Raw genomic sequence first — 18,429 nt, 5'->3', positions numbered from 1 at the left:
CCACCGGCACCGCTGCCCATCAGATGACTGCAGGGGTCGTGACGAGGGCTGCATCCACTTCATTCTATACCAAGAACAACTTCATACATTTGGTTGTGGCTTTGTCTTTTACTGGAATCCTACCTCAACTGATCTGATGTTGATGACTTACCCTAAGGATAGGCCGTCAATATTCCCAGAAAACCCCTTTAAAGCGTCACCTTGGCCCAATAGGAATCAATGGGCCATTGGCATCACATGTTGCGCAATAACAATAGGTCCACGTGAGCTCGGTCTAAGAGTGACAGGTCCTCCCCAAAAATCTCCGCATTGCTTGGATTACAAACACACAGCTCAGCACTTGCCTCGGTCTGCGGGTTCTTGACTATTGGATTTCTACAGTAATTTGATTTACATGCTGTACAGATAAGCAGAAATGGTAGAGTGATTGGACTTTTTTTCATCTGCTTCATTAACTATCCATGGACACGGTTAATCTAATTAATCCCAGTTCCAGCGTTTTACGACATAATTCTTCAGTTTTGTGCTGATTTCCATAAATCTCCTATTAACATAGAAGGATGAAGAATGCCGCATTATACTGGGATGTTTGTCAGGATCACAGATGGCCCGCGAACTGCGCACGGCTCCTATAATAGCGCATTGTCAATTATGCTCTACAGCCGCGGTCAGTGATTTTATGCAGATGGCTTCAGCCAAATCCTTCATCAAACTATTGACTAAAACTAAAGATAAACCAGCCTGTAATTTTCGGCTACAGAACTAACTACACAGTCCAGCAGCCGCTTCCCATTGCTGAAACGTCTTGTCCAAAGCCTTTACAAAAGCCGGTCCTGGGAACCTTCATCTGGTCCTTTTGTGCGACCAAAATGCGCAGAAATAATACGCACATTTGAACGAACCCATTGAGATCAATGGGTTCTATTCTCTGAGGATTGCGCAAAAATTTTTTGCAAGTGCAAATACGCCCATGGGAATTTGGCCTGAAAGAGTCCTCTGCCAAGAGCGCAATTCTCTGATCCCAGCAGTTGTGGTAGGAGCGTCGCTGCTGTGTAATACAGTCAATCTCCCATCAGTAATTGCATGGGCACAGTGGCAGTGCCTGCACGATCACCCTGGCATAACAGTACATCAAAGAGCGCTGACTATCTTCATATGCTATTATATTGAGGTTCGGGAAGGGGTTAACCCCTTCCAATATCATCATGATACAAATGTGCATTGTGGGATGTACATGATCATGGTCAGACGGGGCACAAAAGATGTGTCCATGTGGTTACTCCCTGGAGGATGGTTGTGATTGACAGCTGCCCTCCAGCGCTGACTACATGCACTAGGGAAAACTCCAAAGCGGTCGTTAAATTTTCTTTTCCTTCCAATTGTTGGCGCATAAAGTTTTAGGGTATATACATACTTGGGAGAGTTGTTGAAGTTTCTACAACTCTCCAATTCATGGGAATAGGAACTGCACAAATTAGTATGCTTTCTGCCAAAACAACCCTATTTAGAAGAATGGAAAATACACTTTGTCAGACACCAAGCTCCTAGAAGAAGTTGTGGTTTTGCTGCAAAACCCGTCCTGCAGTTCCATCTCAGGCAGATATATAAATGATGAGAGTTGTGGTGATTAGATGGACGGTCTTGTCACCTGAGGCCCTATAAGTGGTTCCTCTCTTGTCCTATAAAAGGCTCTCGGAGGTTCCTTGTGTGTAGGGACCTCTTCTTCCGCTTGTGTAGAGCTTGTTTGCCACTAGAAGCCTCTACGACACAGAGAAGAGATTTCCCCCCGTAACCAAAGTTTAAGAGGGGCGCATTATTGGGATGTGAGAAGCTAGATGGTCGAATCGACGAACTGTCCCCACTGGGCCGTTCTGACCAGACTGTTGGTGGGTGTTGGGACCAGTGGATGGGGGCACACAAGGTAACCAGGCTCATAATGCCCTCTACAGACCACCAGTAGAGAGGAGCGTCTGACCAGACTGTTAGGGGGTATTGGGACCAGTGGATGTGTGAGGGCACACAAGGTGACCGGGCTCAGGACACCCTACAGACCACCAGCAGAGAGGAGTGTCTGACCACACTGTTAGGGGGTGTTGGGACCAGTGGATGGGAGCACACAAGGTGACTGGGCTCAGAACGCTCCCTACAGACCCCCAGCAGAGATGAGCGTCTCACCAGACTGTTAGGTGGTGTTGGGACCAGTGGATGGTGGCACACAAGGTGGCAGGGCACAGAACGCCCCCTACAGACCACCAGTAGAGAGGAGCGTCTGACCAGACTGTTAGGGGGTGTTGGGACCAGTGGATGTGTGAGGGCACACGAGGTGACTGAGCTCAGGACCCCCCTATAGACCACCAGTAGAGAGGAGCATCTGATTGTCCAAAAAGCACCTCCAACTGTTTTGTAGTCCGCTGTGCAGAGGCAGGTGTCACCATCGTGTCTATCAGTGTGATGGTCTGGGGGGCCATCACATACAACAGTCGGTCACCCCTATAGTGGTACGAGGGACAACGACAACTCAGTGATATGTTCAGGACATCCTGCAGCCACATATGTTGTCTCTCATGGCAACCATTCACACACTTACCCCTCACTGTAGGGGCACTTAGATACTAATACCTCACATTTATTTGCAGATGCAATATGACCATTAGATGCTTGGAGATGCTATACGAATCTGTGTGTTTGGCACCCCACACAAGGGTTGTTCATCAGTAATTTGCACCCGTGTAATCTCCACCATATGGCTTTTGCCTTTCTACATGCTGCTGGGAAGTGGTGCTTCGGCGTGCTCTTGGAAAGTTACCATTACAACAAAGATACTAGCGAGGAGTCGTTCAATCTTTGAATCAAGGCATGTTCACCGTACAATGAGATGGGCGGCTGGAAGAGATCTCTTGCGCCCTCCACCTCCATTCACTGAACAACTATCATGAAAATCCAGGAGCAATAGTCGTCAGGAACTGTCAGGCACTTATGTACCCAACCTTTGTCTCTTCCAATGCCAACTTTAAACCCCCTTCACACGAGCATATTCGTATTTGCGTAAGCCTGAGTGCTGTATAATCGCGGAATGAACGATGCTTTTTTGCACACACATCGGCGTATTTTACTGTACTTTTTGAACCCACAAGGCATGTTCATTTGCACATAGCAAAAAAATTAGCACTAATTGAAAAGGCTAATTAGTCTAATGAATTGCAGATGTGTTATTTTTCCTGCGCAATTACTCTTACATTTGGGGATCCCCATTGATGTCTATGGGGACTTTGGGTTTGCAAATGCGCAGGAAAGTAGAGCATGCTGCATTTTTTTTTTTTTTTCGCGACCGAAATGAATATGTGAACAAACCCACTGAAGTCAATGAATTCTATTTCCTGTGTATTGCGTGTGCAAATATGCCCATGTGGAAGGGGTCTGAGGCTGCATTCACACAAGCACGAATCTCAGACGAGTTTTGTGCATTGCGAGACACATAAAACGTGCGCGAATATGAACTCCAGTCTTTTATATGGAGTCATACACATGAGCGATGCTTTCCTTCTTAACAATGCTGCAAGGTAACAAAAATTACTGATTGTCCTTCAGAACACACTGCCCATTGTTTTCAATAGGACAGTCAAACACATTGCATGAAATCAATGGGAAACATTTACTGATCCTCCGACACGCGGGAAACAAGTCTCCATCTCAGGAATCTTTCACACGAGTCTGAAACGCATGCCGACATTAGCCGTGCCAAACAAAAAATGAAATGGCTAATGCAGTGGCCCAGAGTTGGGGGTACCTCTAAGTGGTGTTTGTCTACCTCAGTATTGTGTGTATGGTGGTCTATGTATTGTGTTCATGTTTGTGTCACCATTGTTAATGGTGTTATTGTGTCTGTCTCCCAAAGCTGCTCTGAGTGCTGTGATTGGCCATTAGAGTGGTTGGGGGCGGAGCTAGTAGTGTAGAGTAGAGGGAGAGTAGAGATGTAGTCGGTGGAGGAGGACGTGTGAGCAGGAGGCTCTGCTGCTGCCTGAGCCGAGTCTCGGGCCTTTTCCTAATTGCCATGGGAAGTATCCCCTCTGGGGAATGGAGCTCAGAGACTGTATCCTGTAATAAGGAGTTGACGGATGGTATCACACACTCTCCTGCTTAATTACATTATGCAGAGAAGGAACTGACTCCGTTAGTTCAGTTCGGAGGACGAGTTTCATGTAGGAAACTGCACAGCAAGAGTACAGCTAGAGAAACAAGTTCAGGGACGTAGTGAGTGGTGAATGTCCCCCCCCCCCCCCCCGTGTCCATAGTGTTCTCTCAAGGGTTCTACCATCAGATAAGTGAGACTGATGATGACTGTACTACAATATGCTGTACCTAAGAATGTCTGCCGTATGGTTTCCTCGAGAAATCAGAGTTGGAAACTGTTAGTAAAAGGAAACTGTGGGCCTCTGGTTTAAAACTATATCTTTGACTGTGAACTTATTTATTCGACTCGGGTGATTTAGCTCTGAGAAGAGGCACTGGCATCACATGAAAAGGATAAGTACCAAGAGTTCCATAGCGCGATTGCTAATCTTATTCTCCTGCGTGTAGCAGGGCCGGCCGTGTATTTGGGGGTATCAGGAGGAGACGGTAGTGCCATTGTGACCTCCCACCATCTTTATTTCCCCGCTGATTTCCCCGGCCAAAGGTCTGGCATCGGCCACTGCACTAACTGCGCAGAAATACTGTGACTGGATGATTCTCCATGAGGTTCATTTGCGTAAAATTCGTTCATTCACATGAGGGAATTTGCACGTCCAAAAACGTAGCAGGAAATGAGCGCTGGTGCTCCAAAATGGGGGAAAGAGAGATGGAGGAAAGTTCCAGGGGAACCCCCTTCTCTGTGGGGCTGCCCTTCATCTCAGCTGGGCTGGAGGGATATCCCCGCTGTAGCGATGTTGGGGTCCGTCTGCAGGGGAGAATAAGGAAATCCCCAGCAGCCGGGCATTTCCTTATTCTACCCTGCAGGCAAACCCTGACTCTTTGGGATTCTCCCATAGCAAGGAGATAGCAGGTGCGGGGCTAGAGGGGTTCTCCCAGGGCTTCCCCATTGCAATGAGAGAAGGGGTGGGGCTAAAGGATGGGTCCCTTTACATGCTGCGATTGGACCACATCATCGCACCTTGCGCCAGATGCGGGTGTCCTGCTTTGCCATTGCCTATGATCAGGGGCGTACCTAAGGGCTCAGGGGCCCGGGTGCAAAAGTTCAGCTCGGGGCCCCCCCCCTGGGCCTCCACCCCACGCTCCCCCGTACCCATATCTAGATCATACTGCAAACATGATCTAGCCCCTTAGCGTAATCTTTCCAAACATGACTAATTTGTTTGTAGCCCCGCAGGCCACTCTCACACACACTGCTGTTTACCGCTATTAGCACAGCGCCCCGAGTGCCGTACTAACCACGGTACAACACTCCCATTGATTTTAATGAGCTTACTCAAATCTGCGCTGAAATGCGGTGTCCCTATCGCTGTGATTTTCGAGAGCTGTCTGTTCTATTTTTGCATTTTCGTAGTTTTTAACACACCTCCTCACCCATCACAATGATAGGATGCATTAAAAAGCGCTGTCAAACGCTGTAACCTGTGTTCGAAAACGCTGCTCAAAATTCCGATAAATATGCCATGATTACAAGCTGCGTTTTCTGAACACGTGTGAGAGCGGCCTGAGGGTGGTTCATGTTTTTGTTGTACTTTAGAACCACAATAAAGAAAAACACATTAAAAACCTGCATGCAGTATTTAAAGACCACATAAGTTATTAAGTAGCTGCAGACACCATTAATAACCGCATGTGGTTTAGATGCGTTTTTATTTTTTTATTGTGTGTAAAATGTGAATACAATAAATCCAGGGAGATGTGTAACTTATACTGTGATAGACATGATGATTAGTCAGTGTAAAATGTCTATTGATTTGTATAAACAAAATGTATTATGCTATTGTAATGACTTCAGCCTAATGTGGAATTCTGCTGCATAAGGAAAGAGTTAAATCACAGTGTTATATGTTATTGCTTGTGTTCATCTTGGATGTTTCCCCAGCCCTGCCCGCACACAGAAACTTCTTAAATAACACAGAGACCTCTCAAACAATGACTTGTCACGAACACAGAAATTCCTTCAGCTAGGACAAAGTCCAAGCTACATTGGACTTGAGAGAGGTGTGGGGAGAGGGAGGCGGGGGTTCTATATGATCCGACAAATGAGAATCTTATATGTTACTGATGTAATCTGTTGCACGCCCATTAAAGGGCGGTTATCATGTGTTATAATAAAAGCCTGCGACTCTACACATTTAGGTAGAGACTCTCCCGGTTTAGACCAGCATTTGTGTCTGATCTGGTCAATGATGTGTGCACACTATACAATTTGGAAGCTACAGAAATACCCCGAAGCCTGCTGGAGAAAATATGATCTAGCACAAATTGGCATCTCCTGGGTGAGCCGAGTAGAGATTTTTGATTTCTTTCATTCTGGAAAAATACAAAGATCGGCAGATAGCACGCAGAACTCAGGGGCCCAAAAATCTGCAGAACACGGTAAGATTGCTTTATGTAAATCTACCGATGTGAGCTGATTTCTAACCGCTAATCTGCCTGTTTCTGATCCAGAGTGATAAATCAATGAAAGGCAGGTAATATAGTTCTTTCTACTCGGAAAAGACCACCGTTTTAACCTGCCTAAGGGGTATTCTGTATGCTGGGTATGATATGCCTGAGACGGTTAAAGATTGTGTATACAAGACCAAGAGATAAATTCTGTGAGGGTTAATGTGTCAGAAGGGCGGACTTGGCTGTTTAAGTCTGAGGGAACACGCTAGAGAGAGACACTTACTCCTAGGTAACTAGTGTGAGGTTAGGAAAATTTATGATACGCATATGCACCTGTATGATTGAGCGTGTTATGTTCTCATATGTGGAAAGGTATATACGCGGGAATTATAGCCGTGCTGTGACGGCAGAAGTCTCCGGATATTGTTGAGGTCTTGGTCATTGAAAATAATTGTCAGTCTCTGTGTATAGCTAAATGTCCTGTCCAGATTGTGTGCAGGGAGTGCTGTTGGGGATTACTAGTAGAGGGTGGGTTGTTGCAAAGGTAGGTGAGATATATACCTTGAGCCGTTGTGGGTATTCTCCAGTAATCCTGTCTGTTCGGTAGTATAGAATTAATGTGCAGTGTTTATTATTGGGGGAGGGTTACTGATAAGAGAGTGGACTGAAGTTAAGCCACTGAAAGCATTTCCCAATTAACCCTTCTGTTCCCTTTGTCTTGTGTTTTGTAGTGTTAATGTGCATTGTGATATACGAGGGATATAAGAGGTGGAATTTAGTAAAGGAGTTTTACTGTGTCTAGAAAGTTCAAATAGGATAGAATAAGCAGGCAGAATAGAATGAGGGATCAGTACAGGATGTTTTGGAATATGCAAAACATGTAGAAATGTTTCACAAAGAAAAGGATCAGGAAAAGTTGCAGAAATGAGTATGGTAAGATAGACTGTAGAATGTTTTCAGAAGATGAGCAGGAAGCCCAGCAGAAAGAAAGGTGTTTTAGCTAGTTTTTGCTAGGAGGTGGTATAATGTAGGAAAGAGATTCAAGAGGGGAAAGCGTGTAGTGGGGGATGTGTATTGCTTATGAACAATGTAATGCCTTTGTGTTGACTACAGCCCCTCCCTGTAATGGCGGCCGCACTTGCAATGTTTAAAACCCCACATAGTGTGACTCTGCAGCAAATGTGGTGAGCCCTGCCCCCACCCTGAAGTTACTTCCCCCCATGTGCTCACTTTCAGGGTGTGTGATGTTACTTCCGGCCATTCCAATCCGGGATAGGACTAAGCCCCGCCCCTTCCTCCTCCAGCAGCCATCTTGCCTCACCTGGGAAACTTGTATCCCTGCCCCTTTCTGCTTATGACGGCCATTTTGCTGCACTTGGGAGGCCTACATTCCCTAATGCCACTGTATCCAGTGCTAACCTCATGATTGTCTGAAGTAAGGTTTTGTTTGACCGGACTTTGTTACACTCCAAGATGTGGTCACTTTGGATGTGTGATAAGTTCAGGAAAACAAACCTTTGTGAAGATGCAGCTTGGGACATAGTAGATGACTAAGCTGGTTTATAGTGTATGGAAGATTGGAGTTGATGCATGGGGGACAGAGGCCAGGGATCCATGACAGGGGATGCCTTCTCATGGTGTGTTCCCAGGGGCTCTGTTTTCCACTGCCTGCTTCTCCAATGGATGTTCAGACAGATGATGTTATGGAAGGCTCCTACAGATGGAATAATTTCCCTATAGTCACCCAGCAAACTTTTTCACGCAATTTGATGAAGTAATTTTACTTTTTATGTGAGAAAGAGGGACTGAATTGCCCAGAGTAGGATGTTAATTCATCCGTATTCTTTAGTTTTCCTTAAGTCTTTTGTATATTCTAGTGTCAGTCTACACTGAAGCTATAATTATATTCCGACAGGAGAGTGAAAGTTAAACGCTGGACATTCCCTGAAATACTATTACACTGGGTGACATAAAATTTTACTTGTGTTGCGCCCCCTTGTGTTAAAAAATGCTAACTGCAACCTGAAGAAGAAAAAAAAATCTAAAGGATATTTTCGCTCAGACTTCTCTGCATACAATGTCACCTTGACCTACAAAGTACTTGTTTTTGTGCCTCTTGGTTTCCTTTTTCAACTTGTACTAGTTTGAACGCAATTACTCTTTTTTCCATTGAGTATTCCGGTTCAAAAGGGGGGAGGCATAGGTGATCTGGGTCATAGATGATCTAGGTGTTGTAGATCAGCTATTGGGTTTAAAAAAAAAAAATGAAATAAGATAAAAAGGAAATAAATGATTTTGTGCTACAAGATTCTGAGCCATGTGAAATAGAAGATCAGCATGATTATTTAGTACTAATACAGTAAGAAACTGCAGGTATGCAAACAGTTACCGGAACCTCTGTTGATAATGCATATGTTGAGCTTTTTGCAGATGGTACTAGGGTGAGGATTGATGACTCCACATCGGATATGCAGTGGTCACACAACAAGATGTCCTAGAAGCAGAAGCTCTGCCTCCGCATGTCTCAGCACAAGAAGCGGAATTGAAGGCCCTCACTGAGGCGAGTAGAGTGGCGAGAGGTAAGACGGCAATCCTTTACACTGACTCCTGGTATGCATTTGGCATAGCTCATGATTACGGCCCAATATGGAAGGCCAGACAGTTTTTACCTTAGCAGGACAACCAATTGAGAATGGTGCAGCGGTGCAGAGTCTCATGGAGGCCCTACTTCTACCTGACAAAGCTGAGAGTTCGCACAGATTCCTACACTGGAGAAGCGAGAGACGACACCCTCGCACTTCCTCCTAGGTAACTAGTGTGAGGTTAGGAAAATTTATGATACGCGTATGCACCTGTATGAGTGAGCGTGTTATGTTCTCATATGTGGAAAGCTATATACGCGGGAATTATAGCCGTGCTGTGACGGCAGAAGTCTCCGGATATTGTTGAGGTCTTGGTCATTGAAAATAATCGTTAGTCTCTGTGTATAGCTAAATGTCCTGTCCAGATTGTGTGCAGGGAGTGCTGTTGGGGATTACTAGTAGAGGGTGGGTTGTTGCAAAGGTAGGTGAGATACATAGAAAATATGATCTAGCACAATACCAGAGATAGATAGATAGATATGGGATAAATAGATAGATATGGGATAGATAGATATGAAATAGATGGATGATAGATAGATAGATATGAAATAGATGGATGATAGATAGATAGATATGTGATAGATAGATGATAGATAGATATGAGATAGATATGTGATAGATAGATATGAGATAGATATGTGATAGATAGATAGATAGATAGATAGATATAGATAGATAGATAGATAGATAGATAGATAGATAGATATAGATAGATAGATATGAGATAGATAGATAGATAGATAGAGGAGACAGACAGATACACATGCACATACACATATATACCCTTAACCCGAGCCGGACGACTTCTCCATCTCACAGCAGCAGGAGAGGCACACACTGCAGCTCCACGTTCAGCATGAAGCAGGGGGCAGCACATGATCACTGTGCCGGCCCATGTGATTTCCTCCCTTCTCCTCCTCCCCCTGCTCTGCTGGGCTACACTCAGGCTGGCCATTCTGCATGCAGCCTGATTGGAATCTTGCTGCAGACAGAACGGCCAGCCATTAATGCACTGAATATGCAGATGGGTATGGCGGAGGGCAGCCTCTGGGCTACCTGAGCACAGGGGCCGGGTCGCCATGGGGACCCCAGCAACCCCTGACGCTACGCCTATGCCTATGATTGCTATAACTAGCGATAATGTATTGCAGGACAGAAGTCCTTCAATGCCTTACCATAGCAATCATAGCTATTATGAATCAGGTCCCCTTCAGGAACATAAACAGTGTAAAACAAAAGAAATAGTGTAAAAAAAACATTAAAAAATGAAAAAAACAACCCTTTTTTTTGCTAATTTCCCCCTATTTGTATGAAAAAAATTAAAAAAGCAACACATATGTGGTGTCATCGTGTCCATAACAACCTTTACTATAATTTCAGCGTACTAATTAACCTGCACAGCAAAAACCATTAAAAAATGGAGGCAAAATGCATATTTTATTCATTTTACCTTCAAAAAAGTGCAATAAATGTGATCAAAAAAGTCATATGTATCACAAAATGGTACTAATAAAAACTACGGCTTGTGACACAAAAAACAAGCCCTCACAGAGCTCCGTCCATGGCGAAATAAAAAAGTTATGGAGCCTTGAATGCAATGATGCAAAAATAATAATAATTTTTCAAAAAGGGGTTTATTGTGCTAAAGTGAAAAAACCTAAAAAAATTATGTTTTGGTATCGTTGTAATCGTACCGACCCGCAGAAAAAATGTATTGTGTCATTTATGCTGTTTGAAGCTGTAAAAAAAAAAGTTAACAAACAATGGCAGAATTGATGTGTTTTCTCTCCCTGCTCTCAAAAAAAAGTTTTACAATACATTATATGCACCCAAAAATGGTACCAATAAAAACTACAGTTCGACACACAATAAACAAGCCCTTATACGGCCGCGTCAACACAAAAATAAAAAGGTTATGGCTTTTAAGAAGTGGAAATAAAAATCGCCCCCAAAAAAATCGCTGCGTCTTCAGGCCGAAAATAGGCCGTGTGTTTAAGGGGTTAAGCTAAACAATCGGAATAATTACCTAATAACCCCACCACCACCACCACCACCTTGTTATCCAGGTCCCATAGAAGTCTATGGACACTCCTGCGCAGCGGGCACCAAAGATAGGTCAGGTCCTATCTTTTCACGCAGCTGGGAATTTCCGTTGTGTGATTTCAGTTGCGCAGTGTGATTTTTATTATTTTCTTACAAGCTGAAATTAGGACAGCGCTCCACTATACCAACATAAAACGATTAGTATATGAAAGAAATAGGGACTCATCCGGTACTAGGGGAGCCCCATAAGGATACTCCACTGGTACCTCCACATCCCGGAGTTATTGTAGTAATAGGTTGGGAGCTGCCCAGTGACCGTGTCTTCTTAGCAAAGAGGACCCGAAATACCGACCAACCTAAATGGAAAAAAGACTCCGCGCTCTTAGGGACAGCCTCCAGGAACTCCTCCGTAATCTATAAAATCAATTCTTTTATTCTTATGCAGCGTGTTTCTTCGCTGACAATATGCAACTTTATTAAGCATAAAACTGATTCAATTACATCTATATATATATATGAGATATGAGCGACGAAACGCGCTGCATAAGAATAAAAGAATTGATTTTATAGATTACGGAGGTATTTCTGGAGGCTGTCCCTAAGAGCGCGGAGTCTTTTTTCCATTTATGTTGGTCTTTTTTTCTTACGCACTTAAAATTCTTTCATCTGAACATTTCCATAGGAATCCATTGGTTCTATTAGCCATGATTTTTTTGCTCACTGTCGCCCTCATCCACTCTCGGCTCGATTACTGCAACTCACTGCTGAGCGGCCTCCCCCGCACCAGACTCTACCCTCTCCAATCCATCCTGAATGCGGCAGCCAGGCTCCTCTTCCTGCCCAGCCGCTTCTCGGACGCCTCTGCCCTGTGCCGGTCACTGCACTGGCTGCCCGTTAAATACAGAATTCAATTTAAACTCACTACCTTCATCCACAAAACCCTCCACAGCGCAGCGCCCCCCTATATTGCCTCCCTCATCTCAATCCATCACCTAGTTTGCGCCCTCCGCTCTGCTAACAAAATCAGACTGAGCGCCCCTTTAATTTGAACTTCTCATTCCCGCCTACATGATTTCTCCAGAGCAGCACCAGTCCTCTGGAATGCGCTTCCAAGACTATCCACGCAATCCCTGATTCACAAAACTTCAGTCGTGCTCTAAAAACACACCTCTTCAGGGAGGCATACCGCATCCCTTAAACCAAACTCCTCTGAACTCCGCCTGATAACATGCTCCCTGACCTACTGACTGCAATCCCTGCTAGCCATCATAAACCACCCCCCTGCAGTCACACCAATTTAGCCACCACACGTGCACAATAGGAACAATAGGACTCTATTGCGTATAATACATGGTAAAATAGAGCAAGCTCTTTTTTATTTGCATATTATGCGCAATGAATATATGCAAGTGTGAGCGGAACAGTGGAAATCAATGTATTTGAATTTCTGCAATGTTCCACGTATTAACCCTTTCCAATCCACTGTCTGACGTCTAAAGACATTATGATTTAAGGCTGTACAGCTCCGATGTTGGAAGACGTCCGGCGGGGTTCTCTTACTGTATATTGCCAGCCTCTCTGCTGTCGGAGCCTATCCAACATGTCACCTCATGCAGTACTGGCTTTAGCCAGCATATAGCGCTGTTGTATAATGGTAGAAAAAGAGTAAGCCCCCCTAGGAAAACCAGGATACAAATTGGATTGGAAAGGGTTAAAGGCACGTACATCACGCGCTAAATATGCAATTTATGTGTTCAATAAGTTTTTATTGGAATATGAAAGCATACAATAAATCGTACCGACATTAGGTGTACATCAGACAATGAAACCTTTGTAACATGAGCATATTTAAGTTGCACCCACTGACTGCTCCACTCATATGAATCCGTGGAGACTGCGTCATATCCGCTTTCATTCCAAACAATTTTTAAACTTTTCTTTAACCGACAAAGACTTTCCCCACCTCCAGGTAGGGGTCCAGGAGGCGTGGATAAGAGAGATAGAAAGAGAAAGAAAGGGTGAACGAGAGGTTAACCAATAGAATAGCTCAGACGAGCTGGGGGGGGGTATGGGGGGGAGTGGGGTGGGGGGAGGAGGTGGATACCTCAGGGAGGAGTAATGACCATCCTTTTGTAGGTCCGGTTATTTGTTCAGCGAGCTAAGGCTTGTATCTCGCCAGGGTGGGCGAGCTTAAACACCTGCTGTTCCGCCAACCTCAGCCCCTGCAGAGGACCTGTGTTACCTAGCCTCCATATGCGGCGTTATCGGGTAGCCACGAGGCTGCTTCAAATTTGCCTACCGGGAGATCCAATCCCCCAATCCAGACGACAGTCTGAAGTCCAGCCTAAATATGCAATTTAAATACGCTCGTGTGAGCCTGGCCTTAGAATGGCCTTTTCAGTGATTTTTTTGTATGGATTTGCTCCCTTTTCAGTGAATTGTAAGGCTACATTGACGTGGGCGAGTGTGATGTCGGGCTGACAAACTCGGTTTGATGTTGTGCTTGCCAACGTGCGTTTTACAGTGATGCAATATGTTTTTGATTAAAAGTCAAAAAATCTACTTGCTTCTGTTAAATATCGATCTTCACACGCACGAAAGGATCGCAAGCATTTCCCATAGACTTCAATAGGAAAAAAAAAATAAAAATCGCACTCGCATGCACATCGCATGGCATGCGAGTGCATGTGATTTTTTTTCCAAAGTCCAATAGGAGACAATGCGCGATTCCTCCTGTGGGGAGACAGAAAAATAGAATCGCTCATCTGTATAAAAGAATGTATTTCATATTCGTGCACGTTTTGTGCCAATCTGTGGGGATATGTGATTGGCTATTTGTAGCCCTCCATCTTGTATTCGAACAGCCATGGATGTACAATGTATAAATGATAAGGATTGTATAACTTGGTTTTATAGACTTGCTGGAACCATGTTAATATCTGGACATAGTGTCACCATTGTCTACAGAATTAGTCTTGTGATTCTATTGTCTAATTAGTCATGCAAATCTACCATTGTCAAGACTGCACTGGGGTCTTCTGTATATTTGGAGCTTAGTGTTGACATTGTTGTAAGAATCAGTCTGATCAGGTACCATTTGAGGAATGGTCACTTCAGATTGTGACCCTTTCAGATAAACGACTCTGCAATGCAAATATTCAAGCAATAGATATAAAAGACCGGAGAGGGTTTGGGAGAGTTTGAAACATTTTGGACCTGTGGTGGGGAATGTTGTCTTACAGTGCAGTTCTCGGGACGCTCTCCTGTTCTCTGACTTCTCCGGTTGAGCAGATGAAGGATACGTAAGGCTCTTGGTGATGTAAGTATTGATGCAACCATTGTTTAACCCCTTAATGACACGGCCTATTTTGGGCTTAAGGACGCAACGATTTTTGGCGGATTTTCATCTCCATTTTTTAAAAGTCATAACTTTTTTACTTTTCCTTCGATGCGGTTTTATAAGGGCTTGTTTTTTGCGTGGCGAACAGTAGTTTTTATCGGTGCCACTTTTGGGTACATTGACTATATCGTAAAACTTTTATTATCTTTTTTATGATAACAGGGAGAGAAAACGCATCAATTCTGCCATAGATTTATTCTTTTTTTATACAGCGTTAATCATGCAGCATAAATGATACAATCCATTTTTTCTGTGGGTCAGTACGATTACAGCGATACCAAAATTTTTATATTTTTTTTAGGTTTTTCCACTTTTCTGCAATAAAAACCCTTTTTTGGAAATCTTTTTTTTTTCTCTATAGCTACCTTCAAAGTCCTGTAACTTTTCTATTTTTCTATGTACGGAGCTCTATGAGGGCTTATTTTTTGGGAGACGAGCTGTAGTTTTTATTGATACCATTTTGGGGAATATACGGCTTTTTTGATCACTTTTATTGCATTGTTTGGAAGGCAAAATGCTAAAAATTAGTATTTTGCCTGTTTATTAGGGTTTTTTTAAAAATGCTTTTTGCCGTAAAAAATAAAAAGCATGTCAACTTTTTGTACACGTCGTTACGGACGAGTCAATAGCAAATATATATGGCATTTAATTTTTTTTTTACCTTTTCTTATGCTAATATGGGAAAAAGCAGAAAAAAGGTTTTTTTTTTACATTTTTCTTTTTTTCACATTTTTATTATCCTTTTTTTTACATCATCTACGTCCCTCTGAGAGACTTAAAGCACAGAACTGATGATCGCTGTGATAAGGCATGGCAGGACTTCTGTCCTGCGATGCCTTATCGCTTATACAGCGATCCCAGGCACTGGCAACACAGGACGCCAGTATCTGGCGTCCTTTTGCCATGGCAACAGGCCGGGCTCTCTGCGATTATATTGCGAGAGCCCAGCAACTTCACAGAGGGAGTGTGCTCCCTCTGTGAGCCCCTCCCATGCCGCGATCTATATAGGGGTTAACAGAGGGAGGCGCATCTCTGATGCACCCCCGCTGTTGCAGCAGGAGGCCTGCTATCACTGACAGACGGTTCTCGCTGCGGGATAGCGCAAGATCAGTCTTGATCTCGCGCTATTCCTGTGACGTAAGGGTACGTCATTTTGCGGGAAGTATCCTGCTCCCATGACGTACCCTTATGTCATGTGGAGGGAAGGGGTTAAAGGGTTTCTGTCACTAAAAAAGAAAAATGCTATACTTATCTATTCCTCCCCCATCAGTCTACTTACCAGATCTTCACCTCCCTTATCTTCTCCTGTCTCCTGCAGTTCGGGGGCTCACTTCCCCTCCAGCTGCCTGATTCTGCTCCTTCCTAGGCAGTGAAGCTACAGCACAGGGATGTAACCTTCACTGACCCAGCAGGAAGGAGTTTGTGATAAAGCAGCCTTCATAACAAGCTGGGCCCAGCCTGCAGTGAGCTGACCTGGAGCACTGGAGAAGCTCAACCAGGAGAAGATGTGATAAGGAGACAGACAGGGAAGGAATAGGTAAGTTTAGATAATTTTTTTTTTAATGACAAAACCCCTTTAAGAATCATCACAAAAAGCAGACACAATATCATTTTCTGTAACTATGTTTTATTTTTATCATTTATTCATGTGTATTAATAAATTGTGTCGTATCAACCCACTTGTCCTTCTTTAAAGTCGTATCCGAACTTGTTGCCTTTCAACTTGGCAAAAGGGCATTGCGCTAAACTCACGCGAGTTTCTTATTTGTGTGAATAAGCCCTAATACTGAAGTATTGTAGCGTGTTAAAGAAATTACAGGATTGCATGTTCAAGTCCTTTACTGGGACTGGGCAGGGCGAGTTTTATTTATCTTTTAAAAATGTATTGCATAATAATGAACAAATATTGAGTTTACTAAAAGACGCACTTTTCCCTCGTGAAGTTGTTAAGTTTTGTAAAATATTGTAAAAAAAACCCTATATATAATTAGCATTCCTGCATCCGTACATCCAACACGGAAATTATAGAAAAATAAATAAAATCACATTTTTTTTTCTCATCCCACCCCCCAAAAAATACAATAAAGAAATGATCAAAAAGTCATTCTGCAGAAACAAGTTATCATACAGTTCCAATTAATGGCGCTTTAAAAGAAACAAAATGTGATTGTTCTCAGCAAGAGAAATCAAGTATTCTTGTAGATTGCACCACGTCTAAAGGAGTCTATATATTTGTCCAAAGTGGGTTGTGCCCAGGAGGGGGTGTCCTATCAGACTTCTTGGCCCCTAGTTTCTCCTGTGTTTGGGTGCTTGAAAGTCCTGTCTCCTCTTTGTCATGAAAGAACTCTTTCAGTCTTTGTCTCCTGAAATATTCCTCCCTGTCGCTACAGTACTGTTTTGTCAAGCGTTTTAGTGGGACAGAATGAAAGTCCCCTGGAGAGAACGCTGAGCCCCACATTACTGGGGTGGTGAGATGACAGATTGATAACACAGCTGATTTTACCTTTGTCTGTGGCCTGTTGGGGGTTCTGTCAGACTCGGGGTGTTCCTGATTCGTGTTTGGATACAGGCCTGCTCTGGACTCGTGGTGTTCCTGATTGGTGTTTGGGTACAGGCCTGTTCTGGAATTGGGGTGTTCATGATCAGTGATTGGGTGCAGGCCTGCTCTGGACTCAGGGTGTTCCTGATCAGTGATTGACTCAAAGCAGGCCTGTACCCAAAGTCTTTGGAGTCATTGGCTACAGGCTTGCTTTAGACTTGGGTTGTTCCTGATCAGTATTTGGGTACAGACGTGCTCTGGACTCTGGGTGTTCCAGATAGGTATTTGGGTACAGGCCTGCTCTGGATTCGGGGTGTTCCTGATCGGTATTTGGGTACAGGCCTGCTCTGGATTTGGGGTGTTCATGACCAGTGATTTGGTGGAGATCTGCTCTGGACTCGGGGTGTTCCTGATCAGTGATTGGGTACAGGCCTGATCTGGACTTGGGGTGTTCCTGATTAGTGATTGGGTACAGGCCTGATCTGGACTTGGGGTGTTCCTGATCAGTGTTTGGATACAGGCCTGCTCTGGACTCAGGGTGTTCCTGATCAGTGTTTGGATACAGGCCTGCTCTGGACTCAGGGTGTTCCTGATCAGTGTTTGGATACAGGCCTGCTCTGGACTCAGGGTGTTCCTGATCAGTGTTTGGATACAGGCCTGCTCTGGACTCGGGGTGTTCCTGATCAGTGATTGGGTAGATGCCTGTTTTGAGTCGAAGTCTGGAGTTTATTTTCCTTGTTCTTCATTAGACACAACTGTAGTGTTGTATAATAGCATTGCATTTTCAGTTCCAAGTCCTCTGTGTGTCCGTAAAGTTTGTATCTCCATAAGGGCCTTTTTCTTGGTGCTGTAGAAGATGAGGATAAGGTGGTTCCGCAGTCTCTCAGGAGTCCTGTGGCATAGGCGTTGTGCATAAAGGGTATTATAAGTGTGCAGAATGGGATTTCTCAGGCAAAGTCCTTTGGGAATTAAATATTCCTTCTTGCATCTGGTTATAAAGAGCCTATCATGAACCCAGTTGTGACGAGACATGAAAGATGCTTAGTTAAGGTTCTCCTGTATACTCAGATCTGCTATATATGTATAACCAATTGTAGAGTAGTCAAATTAGTTCATTTACATTGTGGGCATGACATTGATGAAAAATCATCAGTATATCTCAAAGAAAAAAGGATAATAAATATTATTTTAAAATATTTTAAAAGTGAGAACTGTCGGTCCGCTTA

The sequence above is a fragment of the Eleutherodactylus coqui genome, chromosome 3 (assembly GCF_035609145.1).
Source record: "Eleutherodactylus coqui strain aEleCoq1 chromosome 3, aEleCoq1.hap1, whole genome shotgun sequence".
Classification (NCBI taxonomy): domain Eukaryota; kingdom Metazoa; phylum Chordata; class Amphibia; order Anura; family Eleutherodactylidae; genus Eleutherodactylus; species Eleutherodactylus coqui.
This window is presented reverse-complemented; position numbering follows the sequence as displayed.